Genomic DNA, 21,187 nt, shown 5'->3' with positions numbered 1-21,187 from the left:
TAGCTTTATTTGCATCTTAGCTATCTGCTGAATGCAATTTGGATTATCTGAGCTGATATTATGATTGCAATTAATAATTTATATGCGAACAGAAAATTCTGTGGCAGTACTAGTTTACATGTCAGGGCTGGCAACTCATGAATTGCCAGCATAAACAAGGGTACCAGAATAATTTGTGTGAATATCATCATCATCATTATCATTTATTTATATAGCGGCAGCAAATTCCGTAGTGCTTTACAATTGGGAACAAACATTAATAAAACAATACTGGGTAATACATACAGACAGAGAGAACCCTGCTCACAAGCTTACAATCTATGGGATATCTGCTGAATGCAGTATTTATTTATAATTTTTTGCCATACTTGGAACGCTTAGTATTTACTGACCATATGCAGTGCTATACTTACTATTCTCTTGCAGTAATCATTGCCAACATGCATGACTTTTTTCTAGTGGCATTGGGTTGAAGTTGTAACAAAATTCAAATACTGTCTATGCTTGCTGTTCAAGAGCATCCGGAAAATGACAGAGTGCAATCTATGCAGTCTAATAGACTTGTATCTTTTAAAAACAACCTATTGACTAGTTCACCTCTATGGAATACCTGCATAAGCTCTAGACTCCTTCTATGCAGCAGCAGATAACGGAAACCAATTCTCTATGGTAAAGAGCTAACAAGTTCCTGTGCAGGAGCGGTTGATATAAACCAGCTAGACTAGAGGGTGATGAAATGGGGAGAGGGGGTGTATTCCATCTGTACTGTATTTAATATACAGCTCCACTGACACTCCACAGCCTGTAACTAGATACTTAGGTGAAGCAGCTGTTCTCGCTGAACCCAGATATTTCTCCCGACATAGGAAGCTCGTTTCCGTCATATAGATTACAAGTAGAAATGGAAGATAATATATTGCTGATGATATGTAGATCATTTCCACTGGTTTTGCTGTAGAGGAAATGGTTAGTGCTGAGAATTGAATTGAAACTGATCTGTTTGCAATATACCGTCATGTGAAAAATCTGTATTTATACATATCAGTTATGCGCAGTAGACATGTTTCCCCCAACCCCACAGTGGTGCACGGTGGAGATTTCATTGTGTCTCTGGCAGTCGGTCATGGAAGATATGTCTACCCTCCGAGCCGTTGCAGGGTGGAGATGTCTACCCTCCGAGCCGTTGCAGGGATGTCTACGTTCTCAGCTGATGCAGGTTAGAGATGTTTACTCTCCTCGTCGTTGCAAGTTAGAGATGTCTACCCTCCCAGCCGTTGCAGGTTAGAGATGTCTACCCTCCCAGCCGTTGCAGGGTATAGATGTTTACTCTCCCAGCCTTTGCAGGGCATAAATGTCTACCCTCCCAGCCATTGCAGGTTAGATATGTCTACCCTCCCAGCCGTTGCAGGTTAGAGATGTCTACCCTCCCAGCCGTTGCTGGGTAGGGATGTCTACGCTCTCAGCTGATGCAGGTTAGAGATGTTTACGCTCCCTGCCGTTGCAAGTTAGAGATGTCTACCCTCCCAGCCGTTGCAGGTTAGAGATGTCTACCCTCCCAGCCGTTGCAGGTTAGAGATGTCTACCCTCCCAGCCGTTGCAGGTTAGAGATGTCTACCTTCCCAGCCGTTGCAAGTTAGAGATGTCTACCCTCCCAGCCGTTGCAGGTTAGAGATGTCTACCCTCCCAGCCGTTGCAGGTTAGAGATGTCTACCCTCCCAGCCGTTGCAGGGCATAGATGTCTGCCCTCCCGGGGAAGGGATGTCTACCCTCCCAGCCGTTGCAGGTTAGAGATGTCTACCCTCCCAGCCGTTGCAGGTTAGAGATGTCTACCCTCCCAGCCGTTGCAGGTTAGAGATGTCTACTCTCCCAGCCGTTGCAGGTTAGAGATGTCTACTCTCCCAGCCGTTGCAGGTTAGAGATGTCTACTCTCCCAGCCGTTGCAGGTTAGAGATGTCTACTCTCCCAGGCGTTGCAGGTTAGAGATGTCTACTCTCCCAGGCGTTGCAGGGTAGAGATGTCTACTCTCCCAGGCGTTGCAGGGTAGAGATGTCTACTCTCCCAGGCGTTGCAGGGTAGAGATGTCTACTCTCCCAGGCGTTGCAGGGTAGAGATGTCTACTTTCCCAGTTGGTGTCCTGTAGAGAAGTCTCCTTCCCCAGTCACACACAGAAGAGGTCCCCCTCCCCAGTTGTACATGGTGAACATGTCTTCCCTCCCAGTCTTATATAGTAGAGATGTCACCCCCACTCAGCCTTACACAACAAAGATGACCCCCCCCCCCCTTACTGTGAACAGGAGAGATGTCTCGTCCCAGTTGTGCACAGTAGAGATGTTTTCCATCATACACAATACCTTCTCTGTAGAAATTGAAATCCTCTGGGAACAGTGAAGTTGTCTCCCTATTGTACACAATGCATGATGGAGATATTTTGATATTTTCCTTTAGCACATCACACACATTTTTCACTGTCATACTGGTAACGCATATCTCCCTGTTGTAGGTTGTGTGCCCAGTAGATATGCCCATCTGTCACATGCAGTGCATGAAATAAATATTTCATTGTCCTACAAGATTAACATACATCACTATTTAACACAGAAAGCATATGTGCAGTCCCTACTGTACATTTTAGGGATATTTGAAACCACAGAGGAGTTCTGTGACCATATAAAAAGCATGATGCTGTAAGCCGACTGCTGTTATACAGACATCAGAGGTGACTGCTAACAGCCTTCACCATTTATAGTATGTTTGATATTATTACTTATAATTCCCAGGTTTTCCTAATGAACACTGAAGTGATGACATCGGAACTCACGGTTCATACATATATTAAAATCACATGTGTATTGTGGAGATCAATCGCCATCAAACACACAGTCATACAGAATTAATATACAATATATCACATGCCAACATGATAAAGATGTCTTCTAAGATGTACAATAGTGATGTCTCCCAGTCACGCACAATCTTTGAAGTTGCGTCCCGGTTGTGCACGTCGGATATGTATAATGTTTGGAACACGTTGAATTTATCTATTTCTTTCACAGGTCTGTTGCACCTTTATTGTGCATTGTTTCACCGCAATATCATACTTTGCAGAATTTACTTGTTGTGGCTGTCCGCGTCCTTTGTGTACCAATAAATACGATCCCTCTGGAGGTGAAGGGCAAGAGTCAGCCTTTCTCTCCAAGTGCAACAGTAAATGAATTGGCCTTGTTAGTTCTGTCCAGAGAGACTGTGGTATTTATTTCTCTAGGGATGTCACATACAGTAGTTTATCAGGCCCATCACAAAAATGACGCTTACGGAGAACCCAAGTACTCCTCTGATTTGCAGGCTCCTCGGAGACATATATAACATATTGTGTTCTGTTTAGTTAACAGCCCTGAACTGTTTATCTTTTGATTAATGCCTGTATTTTATGAACAGCCTAGAAGGAGGTTTCTGGTCAGCCTCAGCAAACTAGTTCTGCGTTGTGAATTTAAATACTTAATGTTGTTGATTTGTTTGCCTAATGCTCTGTCAGGGATTTAAAGAATGCATAAAATAACACCAGGATTATGACCAGACGTTCTCTAGGGCGGCTTTGCTAGTTTTTTTTATCTACGTGTGAATTTATTAGACTCACTGAGGAATCAATTTAATTCATTTCCCGCCCTCACTCAATTTTCTTTTCATGGATCATCTGAAGTAAAAAATTGCTGGAAAGTCACCTTTTTGTGTCTCCAGTGCTTCAGTTGATAGTAATTTTTGCTTCCTTATCGGCATTTACACAGATGTGTGTGTTATTTTTGTGTAAAACTTGTGAAAACCATCTTTGACAGTAGATAAGAAACACTTTTCACACTTAGTCTATCTGGTTTAGAAGCTGCTTTGAAATCTCATAACCCGACTGATAAATGCTCCAGTGTTTTATTTAGGGTCAGTTTATGCTACATAGTTCAGAGTCTGCCACCTTTTTCTTTAGCTGTCCCATCCCTCTTAAGCTGGCCACACACATGCAGTTTTGACATTTGCTGTGAACATTTTCTCATTCGTCAGACAATTTTGTTTGTGTCACGAATAATTGTATGTGATACAGTATGGAAACAAAATTTGTGTATGTGTGTGTATATATGTACATGTTTTAAAACCCCAGGGAGATTTCTTTTATTTTGGGAAAAAGCCTTCCAAATATCGTTCTGGCCGCAGTAAGAGCTGGTGTAGGATCCCTGGGGTTATGAATGGAGAAAGAAGGCCCATTCATTCATTGCCAGACACTGTGCTCAGTTTTTCACTGCCTGGGGAACAGATCAGAGTCCTGCCGAGAGACACTTCCATTGTTACATGTGACTTCTGTGCTTTCTGTGGGTGGGACATTAGGTCCTTCCACCTTCGAGGGAGTTCTCTGATTATGTTAGTTAGGGCCGGGCAAGCTAGGATTTGTGATTTTGTTTTGTTTGTTTTATTCGGCTAAATAATACTGTCTGAGGCTCCTTGTACTGAAGCACTGGACTGGTGTGCTCTTAATTGTCTGCTGCTTGAGAAGTGCTGCCGTTTACTCCAGGAGATGGCAACCCTAACTTGATCTTGCAACATTAGGTATACATTTATTTATATGGCTCCATACCAGGTCTACATTGCCTTACAACATAATAATTGTGCTATATGCTCATTTGTCTGCCCGAGAACTTAAATCTAACTATAAATACATGAAGAGGTGTGTGTTTGCACAAATGTTCCCCTTTGGGAATTAAAATGTTGGAAGGTAATTATGCATTTGTCTTTACCCGGTAATGGTGTTAGACATGGGATTACTCACAGCAGTAAAATGTCAAGCGCCCAAACAAGCTATTTATGCACATAACTTTACATGGTAATCATTTCTATAATTTATTTTTAAAAAATAATGTATTTATAATATCCATTTTTTGTGTTTATAGTCTTTTACCCATCCTGTTTATAGGGCTGCAAAAAACTAATTAGTCATCTATCAGCAGCACTCCGCCATCTCATTAACTGATCATTTGTCTTCGCTCCGTCATTCAGACCTCACTACTTCCACATCACAGGAAGGGGTTGGGCTGGATTCTCTTAATTACAAAATTGGCTTTGGACTCATATCTCAGTCACGTCACCGTCTCCTAGTGAATTCTCATGAGTTTGGTCCACCTCACACAATGGCTGACTTCTCTGTGGGCAGATGACAGGTATATTTAATAAGGGAAAATATGTTGGAGTGAAGGACAAGCCTATCGCCAGCCACTCAAAAATACCCATAAATGTGTACTGAATATTGAGTGCATTACAGCAGTGGTCAGCGATTTCCATGTTCACTAAAATAGAATTTGTATTTTCTTGCAAATTTCAAATTAATCAAAATATTCCTATTTTTGTTGGCTGCTTTTAGTTGTTTTTAAGTCATAGACTAGCCAAATGTCAGGCAAAGACTCATTTTTTAAACCATTTATAGATAATTGAAATTTTTTCCCAAGAGCTAGAGTTTGCGTTGTTCTCCGTAAGCTCTCACGAGCAGGGCCCTCACTACCCTTTGTCTCACGTCTGCACCTCCGTCGTCAGCATAGTCTGTATTGTTTATGTGCGATTGTATTTAGTATTATTTGTAACTCTGCTGAGTTTTCCAGCGCCTCACAAATAAACAATGATGGTGATCTACATCAGTTTCACAAGTCTGCACCTCCGTTTTACAATTCAGATTCATTGGAAGGGATCTGTTAACAGTGGCAGATTTGCTCTTGCTTGTCACTACAACGAAAGAGCACAAACATTGCACATAGTGCATGGCAGATCATCATCATCATCACCATTTATTTATATTGCTCCACTAATTCCGCAGCGCTGTACAAAGAACTCTTATCAGTCCCTGCCCCATTGGAGCTTACAGTCTAAATTCCCTAACACACACACACACACAGACAGACTAGGGTTAATTTTGTTAGCAGCCAAATAACCTACCAGTATGTTTTGGAGTGTGGGAGGAAACCGGAGCACCCAGACAAACACGGGGAGAACATACAAACTCAACACAGGTAAGGCCATGGTCGGGAATTGAACTCAAGACCCCAGTGTTGAGAGGGAGAAGTGCTAACCGCTTAGCCACCGTGCTGCCCACATAGTGATTCCCTTTAGTATCAGTGCAGCCAATAGGTGAACATTTAAGTAGAAAATATATATTAATTTATGTTATAGAGCAGTGCTAATAGTCAAATTTTAATGCTGTATTTTTTTGGGAACATGTGGTGAGTGGTCACAAATGCAATATGAATCTTTAATGATATCAACAACTATATCATGCTGAATGGGGTGTAAGTGATTAGTCCTACCATTCACATACCTCCTCCATCACCTTTTAATGTTTGCTAACTAAATTGCCTTTAGCCATGGCCAGAAAGACTGTATGTAACAGCCGCCCCAGACTCCATATAGATGGAGTTGCACCTATATAAAATCTTTTAAGTAGATAGTTGTGCAGTTTCAAAATGAGACATTTTACTAAGAAAATATCCAAACACATAGGAGAAAAAGTAAAATTTAAGCAAGAATATAATAAAAGTGAACTTCCAGATCTTTATCAAATTTGCAAAATCCAAATAGATCACATCAATCGCACAACCAAGACGTGGTTTGAAACATAGCTTATCATAAGAAGTAACCCTATTTGTTGTGTAGGACTTCTTGTAAGAATGCTGACACTGGTTACTCATATTGTATTCTACAATATATTTTGTGATTGCATCTCTCAGAAAGCCTCAAATAATTGACCAAAGACAGAAGTCAGACTTACAGGTCTATAATTTCCTGGTTACAATTGTATTCCCTTTTTAAAGATTGATATCACATCTGCTTTCTGACAATTTTTTGCAAGTGATCTCGTTACAAGTCTATAAATAAAATAAACAGTGGTCTATCAATTATGAATTTAGTTTGTTTAGCATATGGCTTCCATTAAACCATGAAGACTTCCAGCACAGTGATTGGTGGATTGTGCTGCATATTCACCAATCAGTATCTCAGAAGGTCTCAGCTTAGCCAAACTTCCTCTGTAGTGCTCTAGTGCTCTGAGAGACAGCATGGGACCGCGGGAAGGGTAAGTAATCTATTTAGGTCTGCACCACGTGAGATCTGGGAGGTCTTTATTTCGTCGCAACCAAAGGTTTGGGGTAGACTGTATTGTACACATATAACAGATTTGGGGTTCTGCATTGTAAAGTCAGAGATGTAGAGGTAATATATTTTTGTGGGTGGTTAGCATCTGCATTGTAAAACCACCAGAGATTTGGTGGAGATTTCCAGTGTAAATCCACCAGAGATTTTGGGCTTTTGTATAGTGGCCTCTAGAGCAGGGTCACCACTGTATATTGGTCACTAGTATGCACTCCATTTTGCATTATGTAGTGGTCTGTATAATACTGTCAGGCTGCCTGTTTTCTGTTTTAGCCACTAGAAAGATCTACATATTTAATATCTGTTACTAGAATGCTCTCTGTATTCTGTATCATGCTGTTTGTACTATGTATTAGTTACCAGATTATTCATTGTATTGCACATTGGTCACTAAAATGCTCTCTGTATTGTTAAATTGACACCAGAAATATCTCTGTATTGTATAGAGGTGATTAGAACACAACCTGTATTGTGTAGCGGTCACTAGAACGGACTGTGCATTATATACTGGTCAGGTGGGGCTGTGTTATGTGTAAATTACAGCTCTTTGAAATTTTCTTATATACATTATTATTGGTTGTGTAAAACCACACCCCCATTACACATTATCTGTCCCACAAGGATTTGTCAGCTCCTGTTTTTCCATTGCGGTGTGATACTAGGAATGTCTGGGTCACTTATTTATGTTTGGTCTCCGGGTTATAATATGTCAACCCCTCTATCAAAGTATAATAATCATTTTGAGACTAATTATGAGAACGCTAATAATGGCAATCCGCAGTCTTCAAAGGCTCTGATTAACATTACTTTCAGTTCTAACACAAATCTTGCCGGCCGCGGTAAACATTACAAGTATAATACTTCCAGAACCCTGCGCCACTACATGTGATACTCAACGCGTCTAGGTAGCTCACACTCTAACATTGGTGTGGAAAGGAGAACATTCCTGCAAGAGGGCTACATTTCATTTTGTGTCTCTTAGGTTTTTATAGGGCAGCACTTTTTAGTTTTTTCTGTTTAACTTGAAATTCATATTGAGGCAGTTTGAGAGATGAAAAGGATAATTCTGAACTAAAGTCAAATTCTTAACAAAGTTGGTTTGAAAGGTTTCATAAATCAGAGCCTTCTTACAATGAGAAGTTGTGTGCACGTCCACAGCTATCCGCATCTTTACCACAGATTCTCTGTTGTTAGTTGATCAGAGAGGTGACATTACAGTTTATGGTTGATTAATTCAATAATACTTTATTATTTGGCTTATCAGGATTGTCCTCAAAGGAAATATTAGGACATGTGTCCTTTGAGAAGATCCCAAGGGTATAGTTAGCTTACCTCCTAATGTACTCCCATAAAGTCATGCATTGCTTTATCTTGGTTGCAATTAATTAATATGTGTCTATGTAGTTTGATTTTGGACCATATATTATCTAGTTTGTGTCAAGAGGTCACCAGGGCAGGCTTGTAATGTTACACACATCTCAATCCTGCCGGAGGACTCACATCTGGGATTCCATTCATTCCTAGGACCAGCCTGACTCATCGGCATGAATGGCTGACTGTGATATCAGATTAGAACTTTCCTATCTGAGTCACAGCCCTCAGGGAAACCACTTTTCAGAACAAAATAATCACAGGTATTAGACAGATGTGCGATCCTTGAAGTTATCACATTTTCTTTGAAATTAAGTAAAATATTTGTTAATTATTGCTGTGAATGGAGCTTAAAGCATTGGAATTACTCATACTGTGCTGCTGTTTCTGGGGGACTAATATAGGTTACCGACTGACCTTTTTACTCACCGGTTCCATGTGTTGCCATAACATAATGGTAGGCTTATTTTGGACAGTCAAGATATGAGACTCCTCAATATGGGAGTCTTAAAACTTTGGCCCCAACACAACCCCCATGGGCAATTTCCAGGCCAGTACAAATAGAAGTAGTGACACATTTCTTTCATTGCATAGTTTCTAGTCAATGATTCAATGGTGCCACGAAAAGCCCCTGATTTTTATTTATAACATTGACCGTTTCCCTCAATATGTCGGCGGCCTTTGTGACCAGAACTGATTTACCAGCAGCCAAAGCTTCAAGGCTTATTTTAATATTGCAAACGTAATGTAACCCAGAGGAACCAACCACATATGGGCTTTTATTAATCTTTCTAGGCCATTCAAAGCGAGTATCTGGAGTACAGAGATTTGGACAATGATATTAAAGTTTTGCTGCCCATTATGCATGCAATTAAAGCAGTGCAGTTACAATTAGTCCTTAGCAGCAAAGAGTCTATTTATCAAAGGAAGATAAGTCATAAATCATGCGAAAATTCCCATTTAGGACTTCTCTCTATTTACTAAAGCCTGCAGACAGGGAAGACTATCATAGAAGCCTCCTGCAGAACATGGGGAAGCTTATTTACCAAGGACAGCAGCGGTACAAGTACAACTGCAGTATTGATGACGTATCAGGATGGGTACCCACAGGAAAAAGATGCTTTATTAAATTAAAGTATTTTTTTTAAATAATTTATTTTTATTTTGTTTTAAACTTTATGATTTGTGTTTTTTCAAATTTTAAGCTGGAAGCCCATGTCTTGGCTTTCAGTGCACGTGCGCAAGTACCATCCACTGGTCTGGCAATCGGTAAGACTTCTCTTGCCGCTGCCGGCCATTGTCGCGGTGGAGCTGGGCATTACTCTGCTACTCTGATGACCTTTTTTTTTTATTAAATAGCCTAATGAAAAAATTCAGAAAGTAACATGAACAAGGTATGTTATGTACTAAAAAGTCGTTCAAACTTAGTTTTTCTCTGCGTAATTCTTGACTATATTGAACCCACCTATTTTTCAATAAACGCATCTTAAGAAAACTCCATCCTGTTTTACACCTCCAGATCTGTCTTGTAACACAGTTGAGAAGTTTTTTTTTAGTTTTTTTAACATCTGTTACCATAAACGTATGCATAGACTTCTTTGGGTGCAGAAAGTGCACATTTTTAGCAAAGATTTATGACAATAGCTGTGAAAAACTGTAATCCTTTGTTTTGATGGCAGACATCTGTAGTAAGCGTGGTCTGCCAGCAGAGGATTCAGGCTTCTAAAGTGTTGTACGTGATGTAGCTTTGTGGAAGCAAAATAAATGGTATTTACAAAATATATACAAATGCCAAGGTAGGCACCCTGAGACACTGCTGTGGAACTACAAGTCCCAGGTCGCCCTGCCAGACAGATTTCCTATAAATGAGGATGACATCATGCAGGGCTACAAAGTGCTAACATTTGCAGCGGACTTCTTAAATCTCTGCATTTCACGTGACATCACGGTAACCTTGTAGAACACAGGAGGGATTGTTTCTGGACCTAAAACGTCTAATACCTGATCAGTAGCCTGCCAGAGAGCTTATACAATGTTACACAACTTTAGAGAACAATTTTACTCGAACTAAACATTTTACCGTAAACATAACAACCACCTTCACCCCCCCAACTTGCAGAATGGTGAATGCATTGTCCACTCTCCTGGAATGTTCAGGAGATTCCCGAATTCCGGGTACCTCTCCCAGATACCAGCAGGCCACTGTCACATCCTGCCTACTTCCTAGTGATCTTGATGACATGGGCAGCACGGTGGCTCGGTGGTTAGCACCTCTCCCTCCCAGCACTGGGGTCATGAGTTCGATTCCCAACCATGGCCTTATCTGTGTGGAGTTTGTATGTTCTCCCCGTGTTTGCGTGGGTTTCCTTCGGGTGCTCTGGTTTCCTCCCACACTCCAAAAACATACTGGTAGGTTAATTGGCTGCTATCAAATTGACCCTAGTCTGTCTCTGTTTGTGTATGTTAGGGAATTTGGACGCTCCAATGAGTCATCAGGGACTGATGTGAATGAGTTCTCTGCAGAATTAGTGGCGCTAGATAAATAGATGATGGTTCTCTGCACATCACGCCATGATGCGATTGCAGCATTGCACTGAGCGGAGCTATAATGATGCCGCACTCACGGCCCAACATCTCCCTGCATTTGCTACTTGACCTCCCCTCTGGGATCTACCGGAAGTGAGAGTCAGAAATTTGGCAAATATGGGTAAATAGCGCCTTGCAAACTATCCATTCACTGTACTATAGACCTATTGACACTCCTGTGTCCTGTACATCTGACGTCCACTGTCTGCTACTCCGGGGTAGGTGGAGAAAAGACAATAAAACTGCAATGGGCAGAGTTCCTGTTTAACTCCTACAATGGTAACTTTTTCCATATACATTTGCATTTGGTACAGTGTATTCTGTGTTAGGTTTAAATTAACGGACTTTATGTCTATAGAGAGGACAGTGACATTGGTTTTGTCGTATTTAATTTTGTTTTTCGGCTGCAGGCAGTGGCATCTAATTGCTTTTGTGAAGCTAATGGGATGTGACTGGGTGGTCGCAGGTGTACGCAGAGTTCATTCACTTTCTTATTCCGCACACTCCATGAAATAGGCAGAGTAATTGCATTTTCCACATTCTGTGACACTTTAAGTTGTCAGTGTTTATCTCTTTTTAATAACGTCTTTAACCCCTGTGGTAGGAGCTGATTTATAAGACCATATATTACAGTGAGCCTGGCAGTAAATTATTTTATTGTTTTTTAGCGAAAAATGCAGTCTTATTAACCCCAAATCATGACCTGTGAGTAAGAATATTTGTGTTTTTAATCAAATTTTTCAGTTACATTACAGATCATTTGATCATGTGTTCTGTACAGTAGACCTAGAACTAAAATCCCGGGAGCACTGTTCCCTTCACACTTAATGATTCACTAGGAGCGCCTGACTTTTTCACTTTTTGGGGTATGTTTTTATAGATCGCAATCGTTGTAGAATCTCTTTGGCTCTTTAGAAATTCTGTCTGGCTTGTTCCTGCAGCTAAGGATACCTTGGTCCTATTTTTTTATTTTTTTTTTATTTTTTTTAAGGAGCTTTACTAAGAAACATAGTGGAACGCACATTAGGCGATTTTCTGTGATGAATTAGTCACAAATACATTTGATTGTAAAAGGTAAGTTTGTTGCTCACTTTACTTACTTGTAGCATTTACATCACTCCTGCTTCTCCCTACTCTTGAATCTTGCTCTATGCTGTCGGCTCTTCTGTTCTGCTTCATCGTCTTTGAACAAAAGTTTCAAACTTGCTCTGCACAATATTCACCTCGTTCTGAATTTTTTGGCAGCATTTTCCACATTTCGCCATAAGAATTTGGCCTCTAGTGTTCCATGTAGCATTCCCTCTATCCTTCCCTCTTCCCTCTTTTTGTTCAGTTGCACCCAGACTTTTCCCTTATAACACACCAAAATTAACCGACACCTTCATCGTCCCAGCTTTATTTATAGACTATAAATTCCGCACATCAGCAATTTACAAATGCAGTGATGGCTGCCATTCTGCAGCATTAAAAACAGAACTGGAAGGTTGTGTAGCCGGAGCGTCACACACCTGTGACACAGCCCGCTGCACGCAACGTTTTGCAAGAATTCTATCTCTTTGGCTGCTCTGGTCTATAAGTAAGAATACTTGTGGGACAGTGAAGGTTAAGGAGGTTATGGTTTGGGCTGTGTGGGGGTGGTTAGGATTACTTTCTGGGTGGTGGTTTAATGTTTGGAGGTGACTGATTAGGGTTACACATAGTTACCAATTTTTTACTCTTTCCATCCGGGAGATCTCGTATGGAGGTGAAGTGTGAGAAAGGAGAGGGGTAGGGGGACGTTGTATCACATTATTGCAGATCCCCAGTGGTAGACTGGGCCAAAATGACACGATTCACTGTATTCCGCATCTAGGAAGTGACTGGGACGTAGGAGAATGGCCAGAATTCAGGAATCTCCCAGACTTTTCGGGAGAGTGGACATGTATGGGGTTAGGCTTCAGTACTGTTGGGGAGGATAGTCATAGGCAGTTAGGGGACAGGTTAGGAGTGGGGGATGTTTTGGCAAGCTTAACTCCATCCAGAGACAAAGTCTTTTACATACATTCAATTGCTTGTAAAGCATTTGCTCATGACCAACAAAGTAATTGGTAATTAATATATTTTAACTACTTTTTATAGATTCATCTATGTTAAAACAGATGTTTTATTTAAAAGTTCAACATTGAGTGACCATATTCTGTTGGAAGTCTGACTTCCATCCATGTAATTGTACACCACCCCCACCAGCTGCTTCTTACTTAGGCAGACAGGAGGTGGGAGTGATATTCTCTGCTCCTGAGAGTGGGAGTGTAGTGCTTGTCTGTGACATCATAACCAAGCTCCACATCCCTAACCAATCACAGGCATGGGGTGCTGCTAGAGCATTAAAAAAACTCAACGGACATTCAATCTAACCATTAAATCCCAAGGCAATTGCCTACATGTTAGCTCCATGCCCGGGCAACTAGAGTAAGTGAAGAGATGAGAGAAGGAGAAATCATGGACTGTGGAAATAATTCCTCCTAATATGATGGGTCTTACGGGAGCTTTTGAAGGAGGATATAAGAGAGTCCGAAAGGGCAAACGGGTCTTCTAAATATGGTGGGTCTTGCGATAAAGCAAAGTAGACCATTTCTTAGAAACGTTGCAACACAGGAAAAGTCTTGTAGTGAGAGGAGGAAGAGAGCAGAAGAAAGGATCCTTCGTAGTTAGGGTGCAGCAGACATATAGAAATATATTTGGAGATCAGGTCATTTGGGAAGCTATAGAGAGACTGATGAAGCAGATTTGGAGTAGCTAGAGGCTTAGATGGGTCTGGCTGCGCATTGAAGATAGGCTAGACCGGAGAGTTGATTGTCATTGTAGTAGAAGGCAGGTTAAGACGATATTACAGTAATCCATGCTGGGTATTATGAGAACTTGGATTTGTTGTTAGTGGAACCCTGTGTACTTATTAATCTGTAACCTAATCTTAGTTGTAATATTTGCAAATGACCCGAATTAGCGATACGCTACATGGTTTTCTTTAGTTCATTAGATGTACTGAAAGTTTATATTCATGAACCTGCCTACCCCAAATGGTTTGTTTCACAAATGACATATATATTACAAAACATAATATTTTACTCTGTCCATTGGTTTTAAATGTGCAGATCCATCCATTTACATTAAACATTGTTACAACGCACCATTAATGACTTCACTTGCACTTGTCACAGCAGTCTGGTGTTTTTCTCACACAATCATAAATGCACTCCATCCATATTCTATTTTTATTGTCTTAATCCACAGTGTTCTTGGAAAAGGCTGTTAAAACATGTTGTTAATGTCTAAGAAGTAGAAAGACGCACATATGTTCGGAAAGCAATCACCCACTTACAGCCATCGGCCTCTGAAAAATGACCACAAATTGAGTCTGGTTCGGATGTTGGATTTTTTTTTTTAATTCTGATAAAAATGATATTGTAGATATTGTACACAGTCTGTTATTTCTCACTCTCACTTCTGCTGCTGGTAATTTTTTTTAGTTCTTGTGTCACAAAAGAGTTGATATATTAAAGTGTGTGTTTTCTTTGACTCAATTTATCTTAAACCCCCCCCAGCACTTTTTTTTTTTCATTTCCAGTCCCGTGTGTTTGATTCATTAACAGTATTTCGGCACTCGCTTGCGTATTGTGTCTGTCTTAAAAAAGAACAATAAAAATATGACTGAACCAAAGGTTTTGATTTTGTTAAAATTGAAATTATCCAGAATCAGATTGGAGAGGATTCTGGCAGTGGTCCCGTACCCAGTGTCTGTTCATTTGTAATTTATAATAAATAATCCTTTTTGTGTTTTTCCTCTTGTAGGTTAAGCATAAATCGCAAATAAAACTACGTAGGAGTATAGTCATTTTATGTTAAGATAAATGATTAAAGAAATTATAACAACTTTTTTTTTCCAATTGTGTACAGTAGATTGTTTTCTTTGTGGACTTGCATGGTTTTGTGCAGTGTGGCTGGGAATCTGTGCATTGTGTGGTTCTGTGCAGTGTGGCTGGGAATCTGTGCATTGTGTATGGTTCTGTGCAGTGTGGCTGGGAATCTGTACATTGTGTATGATTCTGTGCAGTGTGGCTGGGAATCTGTGCATTGTGTATGGTTCTGTGCAGTGTGGCTAGGAATCTGTGCATTGTGTATGGTTCTGTGCAGTGTGGCTGGGAATCTGTGCATTGTGTATGGTTCTGTGCAGTGTGACTGGGAATCTCTGCATGGTTCTGTGCAGTGTGACTGGGGATCTCTGCATGGTTCTGTGCAGTATGGCTGGGAATCTGTGCATTGTGTATGGTTCTGTGCAGTGTGGCTGGGAATCTGTGCATTGTGTATGGTTCTGTGCAGTGTGACTGGGGGAATCTGTACATTGTGCATGGTTCTGTGCAGTGTGGCTGGAAGTCTGTGCATTGTGTATGGTTCTGTGCAGTGTGGCTGGGAATCTGTGCATTGTGTATGGTTCTGTGCAGTGTGGCTGGGAATCTGTGCATTGTGTATGGTTCTGTGCAGTGTGGCTGGGAATCTGTGCATTGTGTATGGTTCTGTGCAGTGTGGCTGGGAATCTGTGCATTGTGTATGGTTCTGTGCAGTGTGGCTGGGAATCTGTACATTGTGTATGGTTCTGTGCAGTGTGACTGAGGGAATCTGTACATTGTGCATGGTTCTGTGCAGTGTGCCTGGGAATCTGTGCATTGTGCATGGTTCTGTGCAGTGTGCCTGGGAATCTGTGCATTGTGTATGGTTCTGTGCAGTGTGCCTGGGAATCTGTGCATTGTGTATGGTTCTGTGCAGTGTGCCTGGGAATCTGTGCATTGTGTATGGTTCTGTGCAGTGTGCCTGGGAATCTGTGCATTGTGTATGGTTCTGTGCAGTGTGCCTGGGAATCTGTGCATTGTGTATGGTTCTGTGCAGTGTGCCTGGGAATCTCTGCATTGTGTATGGTTCTGTGTAGTGTGCCTGGGAATCTCTGCATTGTGTATGGTTATGTGCAGTGTGGCTGGGAATCTCTGCATTGTGTATGATTCTGTGCAGTGTGACTGGGGGAATCTGTACATTGTGTATGGTTCTGTGCAGTGTGGCTGGGAATCTGCATTGTGTATGGTTCTGTGCAGTGTGCCTGGGAATCTGTGCATTGTGTATGGTTCTGTGCAGTGTGCCTGGGAATCTGTGCATTGTGTATGGTTCTGTGCAGTGTGCCTGGGAATCTGTGCATTGTGTATGGTTCTGTGCAGTGTGCCTGGGAATCTGTGCATTGTGTATGGTTCTGTGCAGTGTGCCTGGGAATCTGTGCATTGTGTATGGTTCTGTGCAGTGTGCCTGGGAATCTGTGCATTGTGTATGGTTCTGTGCAGTGTGCCTGGGAATCTGTGCATTGTGTATGGTTCTGTGTAGTGTGCCTGGGAATCTCTGCATTGTGTATGGTTCTGTGCAGTGTGGCTGGGAATCTCTGCATTGTGTATGATTCTGTGCAGTGTGACTGGGGGAATCTGTACATTGTGTATGGTTCTGTGCAGTGTGCCTGGGAATCTGTGCATTGTGTATGGTTCTGTGCAGTGTGACTGGGGGAATCTGTACATTGTGTATGGTTCTGTGCAGTGTGGCTGGGAATCTGCATTGTGTATGGTTCTGTGCAGTGTGCCTGGGAATCTGTGCATTGTGCATGGTTGTGTGCAGTGTGCCTGGGAATCTGTGCATTGTGTATGGTTCTGTGCAGTGTGGCTGGGAATCTCTGCATTGTGTATGGATCTGTGCAGTGTGCCTGGGAATCTGTGCATTGTGTATGGTTCTGTGCAGTGTGACTGGGGGAATCTGTACATTGTGTATGGTTCTGTGCAGTGTGCCTGGGAATCTGTGCATTGTGTATGGTTCTGTGTAGTGTGACTGGGGGAATCTGTACATTGTGTATGGATCTGTGCAGTGTGGCTGGGAATCTGTGCATTGTGTATGGTTCTGTGCAGTGTGACTGGGGGAATCTGTACATTGTGTATGGATCTGTGCAGTGTGCCTGGGAATCTCTGCATTGTGTATGGATCTGTGCAGTGTGCCTGGGAATCTGTGCATTGTGTATGGATCTGTGCAGTGTAGCGGCTGAGACATTGTGGGGTCACTGACTTCTCACACAATGTGCTCTCTGGTCTCAGGTACAATATTAGAGTGTGTTGTTGGTATAATGCAGGCAGTATTTTTTCGCTCCTATATCCATGGGTAACATATAGTTATTTTGTTGACGAATCCGAATCTTATTTTCTTCGTTATATATGTCAAGTTTTATTTGACTGGTTTGAGCATTAAGCTCTGAAAAAAGCATTGAAGAAGGGTCAGGACAGGGCTGGCAAATTTTAGCCCGGGGGCCAAGACTCAACCCAGCAGCCTATTTTACATGAAAATATATGGAGTTAACCAAGCCCAGGTTAGCCCACTATGGGACCAGATGCTCCCCCTGCCCCCCAGGCCAGCCTGCCCCTGAGAAGGGTTTGTTGTATCCATGTGTCTGATATGTCTGTATATGATGGGCTGTGGCCCTCTTGAGTTGGTGAATTCAGCTGGAATATTCGCTTGTCAGGTGATTATGTCAAAGTTCTTTGGACTCTCGTTGTCTTTGGTGCTTCTGCTGTTATTTACAGACGTGCTCATCGCAGTAGATCTGAGAGGATTCTGTCAAAAATGATTTTAGACTTTTTTCCTACTCCCATCATACATTTTTTAACCAACAGTGGATGGAGGTAGAAAGAGATTAATGGTGAAAGTGTCCTATGATGTATGTATTAGGATGAGGATCTCCTCGCACTAGCAGTTAGATACACAGCAACTTGTCAATAAATCTATGTTTACACTATTGCTTTTGTGCTAGAATTTTGTGTAACTCCCAGTAGTCCTGTTACTGGCGGGACAGTTCCGATTTTCAGACCTCAAAGTGGCATGACTTCAGCAAATGGGATGTGGTTTTAGCAGATATGGGATGTGGTTTTAGCAGATATGGGATGTGGTTTGAACAGATCCAAGTTTTTTTTTTTGCTTCTCAATAGTTGGTTGGTGTCCATTGGGATTGCAACATGGCAAATTACAAAATACATCGGCAATTTTGGCAAAATCAAAGTTCTAGGTAATGCAACATATTGTACATATCCCAATTTGAGGGCAAGTGAAACTTTACTATAGATGTCATTTGGAACAGTCTGCATAGAAATGTATTCAATGTGCACCCTTTCCAGCTATGCCATATGAGGCATGAATCTACAAAAAAACATTGTTCAGTCTTGCCCTGACTTTAAACTGCAACTTTATAAAAATATTGGGCTTGATTAAGTAAGAAAAGTTAAGCAAAAGGAAGCAAGTAAGGCAAAACCATGTTGCATCGGAGGGGGAGATACAGTTAAAATATGATGGCGGATTTATACTTGGGGTAGGACATGTTCTAGATCAACTTTAACTTTCATAATAAACTCATTTGTACCCCTTGCATTGCAACATGGTTTTGCCCAGAAAATTTGAGTAAGAAAACTAAAATAGAATCCTCTATTCATCAGGATGTCCATTGTCTTGATCTTGTTTTCTCTACACTATGCTCAGTTTATGATTTCCTTAACACTCCTTTCCCCTGCTCAGGTCATCACCTTATCAGCTACAAGCTCTTCTCCATTACTTTAAACTCTCTGCTGTCAATCTCTACCAAGCCTCATACTCTCAGAAATCTCTCTCTCATATTACGATCTCATCTCAACTCTCATGCCCCTCCAAGCTTGTTGAGAGAATTGTCTACACTCACCTAATACGCTTTCTTTCCTCACACTGCATCCTCTTCAGTCAGGCTTATGTTCTCAACACTCCACAGACACTGTTAACTAAGGTTGTCAATGATTTGATCACTGATAAATCTAAACACCATTGCTAGCTTCTAATTTTCCTGGATCTCTCTCCTACGTTTGACACTGCTGACCACTCTTTTCTCTTACAACTGCCGCAACCCCTAGGTCTTCAAGACATTGTCCTATCCTGGTTCTCTTCCTACCTATCTCATTGCTCTTTCGGTATTAGTTTCTGTACATGCACCACCTCTCCTCTCCACAGGGCACTTGGAAAACTAATAAGCTCCTTTGGATTTCAGTATCATCTCTATGCAGATGATGCCCAAATTTATCTATCCTCTTCTGATCTCTCACCATCTGTTTTGGTCCACGTTACTGACTATCTTTCTGCCATCTCATCTTGGATGTCTTCTCACAGCCTCAAGCGCAATCTTTAAAAATCAGGGAAAAATAATATTGCCACCCACCAACAGAAGTTGCCTACCTGACATTTCCATTTCGGTTGATAACATGACCATAAATTCAACCCCACAAACTCGCTGCCTAAATGTGATCCTTGACACAGAACTAACTTTTGTTTCTCACATCAACTCTAATTCATGTTGCATAAATCTAAAAAAAAGCATTTCCAGAACATGCATATATATAACACAAGACATTTCAAAAACTTTAATTCATGCACTCATCATCTCCTACATTGACTAATGCAGATCCCTGCTTACTGGTCTTTCCCAAATCACACTCTTACCCCTTCAATCTGTTTTGAACGCAGAGCTAGATTGTTTTTACTTGCAAATCGTTCTTCCACTGCTGAGTCACTCTGTCAGTCTCTACATTGATTGCCTATTTTTCACCAAATCCAATATAAAATATTTCTACTAAATACAAGACCATCAAAAAATGTGCAACAACATAAATCTCCTCACTTATCTCAAAATATCTCCCAACTAGACACCTCTGTTCTGCAGACAATCTTCATCTCTCATCCACACTCATTGCATGCTCCCATTCCCGGTTATAGAACTTTTTAAGGGTTGTGAAATTCTCTCCCTATATATAATAAGAATAAGACCTATCCTCTAGTCTTCAAACCTTCATGCGTTCTCTGAAAACCCACCTCTTCAGGCAAGCTTATAAAATTCCTCAACCTCCCTCTTAACCATAATCTACATATATTATACATCTACAGTCACAGGCGTTGTCTCAATAACTCTGCTTGTTATTCTTTTAACCACCAACAAGTCCTGTGCTACCCTTGGTACAATGTTAAAAAAGAGACAAATGTGTTTGTGCAGAATATTTGTGTATTGCATACCAAAAACTATAAATACAATAATTAAAAAGATATAAAAAAAGAGAGAAAAAAGAGAAAAGTATCTATATTAATAACTGTGTGAGTCTTCCTTACAATTTTAAACTATTGTAAATTCACTGCTATGTAAAAATGTCTCAAGTGCCCATCACCAGGAAACACTACTAATTGTCAACCTATACAGTCTCCCAGTCATTGGCCATTCTTTATCTTCAGCTGGCTGTGTTTGCCCGATGGACTGTTATAAAGAGAAATTGTTATAATGATAAAAAGTAAGTAAAAAAAATATAACAATAAATCCCAAAAATCAGTGTAAAAATATTCTGCGAATTCCCATTGGATTACTTATTAGACCACCAGCTTTGGAACATTGGTAGAATTTGCCAGTATTGTTCAGGATGTATTCTCAGAAGGATTATACATAGTTGAGGTTGTACTTTTTGCCGAACATTTTTCAGAGACTATATTTACAGTTAAAGAAGGGTTGACATTATGTAAGAATGCAGCCTACAACTCAGAACGGCTATTTTAGTAAGGTTTGTAAAGGCAGCAGTGCAAGGAAGGAGGAATTAGTAGGAACACAGGGTTCCTGTAAAAACTGTGACTGATTTGAAGGTTAGTCTTAATTATTATATTTTAGGAAATATATCTTTGTACAAAATGTTTTGCAAAATACAGTACATCAATATCTATGTCTCAATAGAGGGTTAGACAAGGTAACATTCTGAAAATCCATAATGCAAACAGTAGGATATATATTCCAAAAAAGTCTAAATGTTACAAATTCATAGTGTGATCCATTCAGAGCTTGTAAGAATAATCATTGTCCCGGACCACCACCCTTTTGTATGACTTCTTGGAATCGCCATTGAAAATTTTGGAAAGTAATAAAATGATTGTATTTACTGTACCACGAGAAAAAAAAGATAATTTT

The 21,187-nt window shown here is 40.8% G+C and overlaps 1 protein-coding gene across 2 annotated transcripts in view; it reads left to right on the top strand.

Moving 5' to 3' along the window:
- The window catches only part of WDR70 (WD repeat domain 70), a 213,030-nt gene that overhangs the window by 121,956 nt on the left and 69,887 nt on the right, over positions 1-21,187 (top strand). The window lies entirely within an intron of this gene.

Source organism: Mixophyes fleayi, chromosome 1 (genome assembly GCF_038048845.1).
Source record: "Mixophyes fleayi isolate aMixFle1 chromosome 1, aMixFle1.hap1, whole genome shotgun sequence".
Classification (NCBI taxonomy): Eukaryota; Metazoa; Chordata; class Amphibia; order Anura; family Limnodynastidae; genus Mixophyes; species Mixophyes fleayi.
The sequence above is the reverse complement of the archived record's forward strand: the minus strand, read 5'-3'. Positions and strand labels throughout refer to the sequence as shown.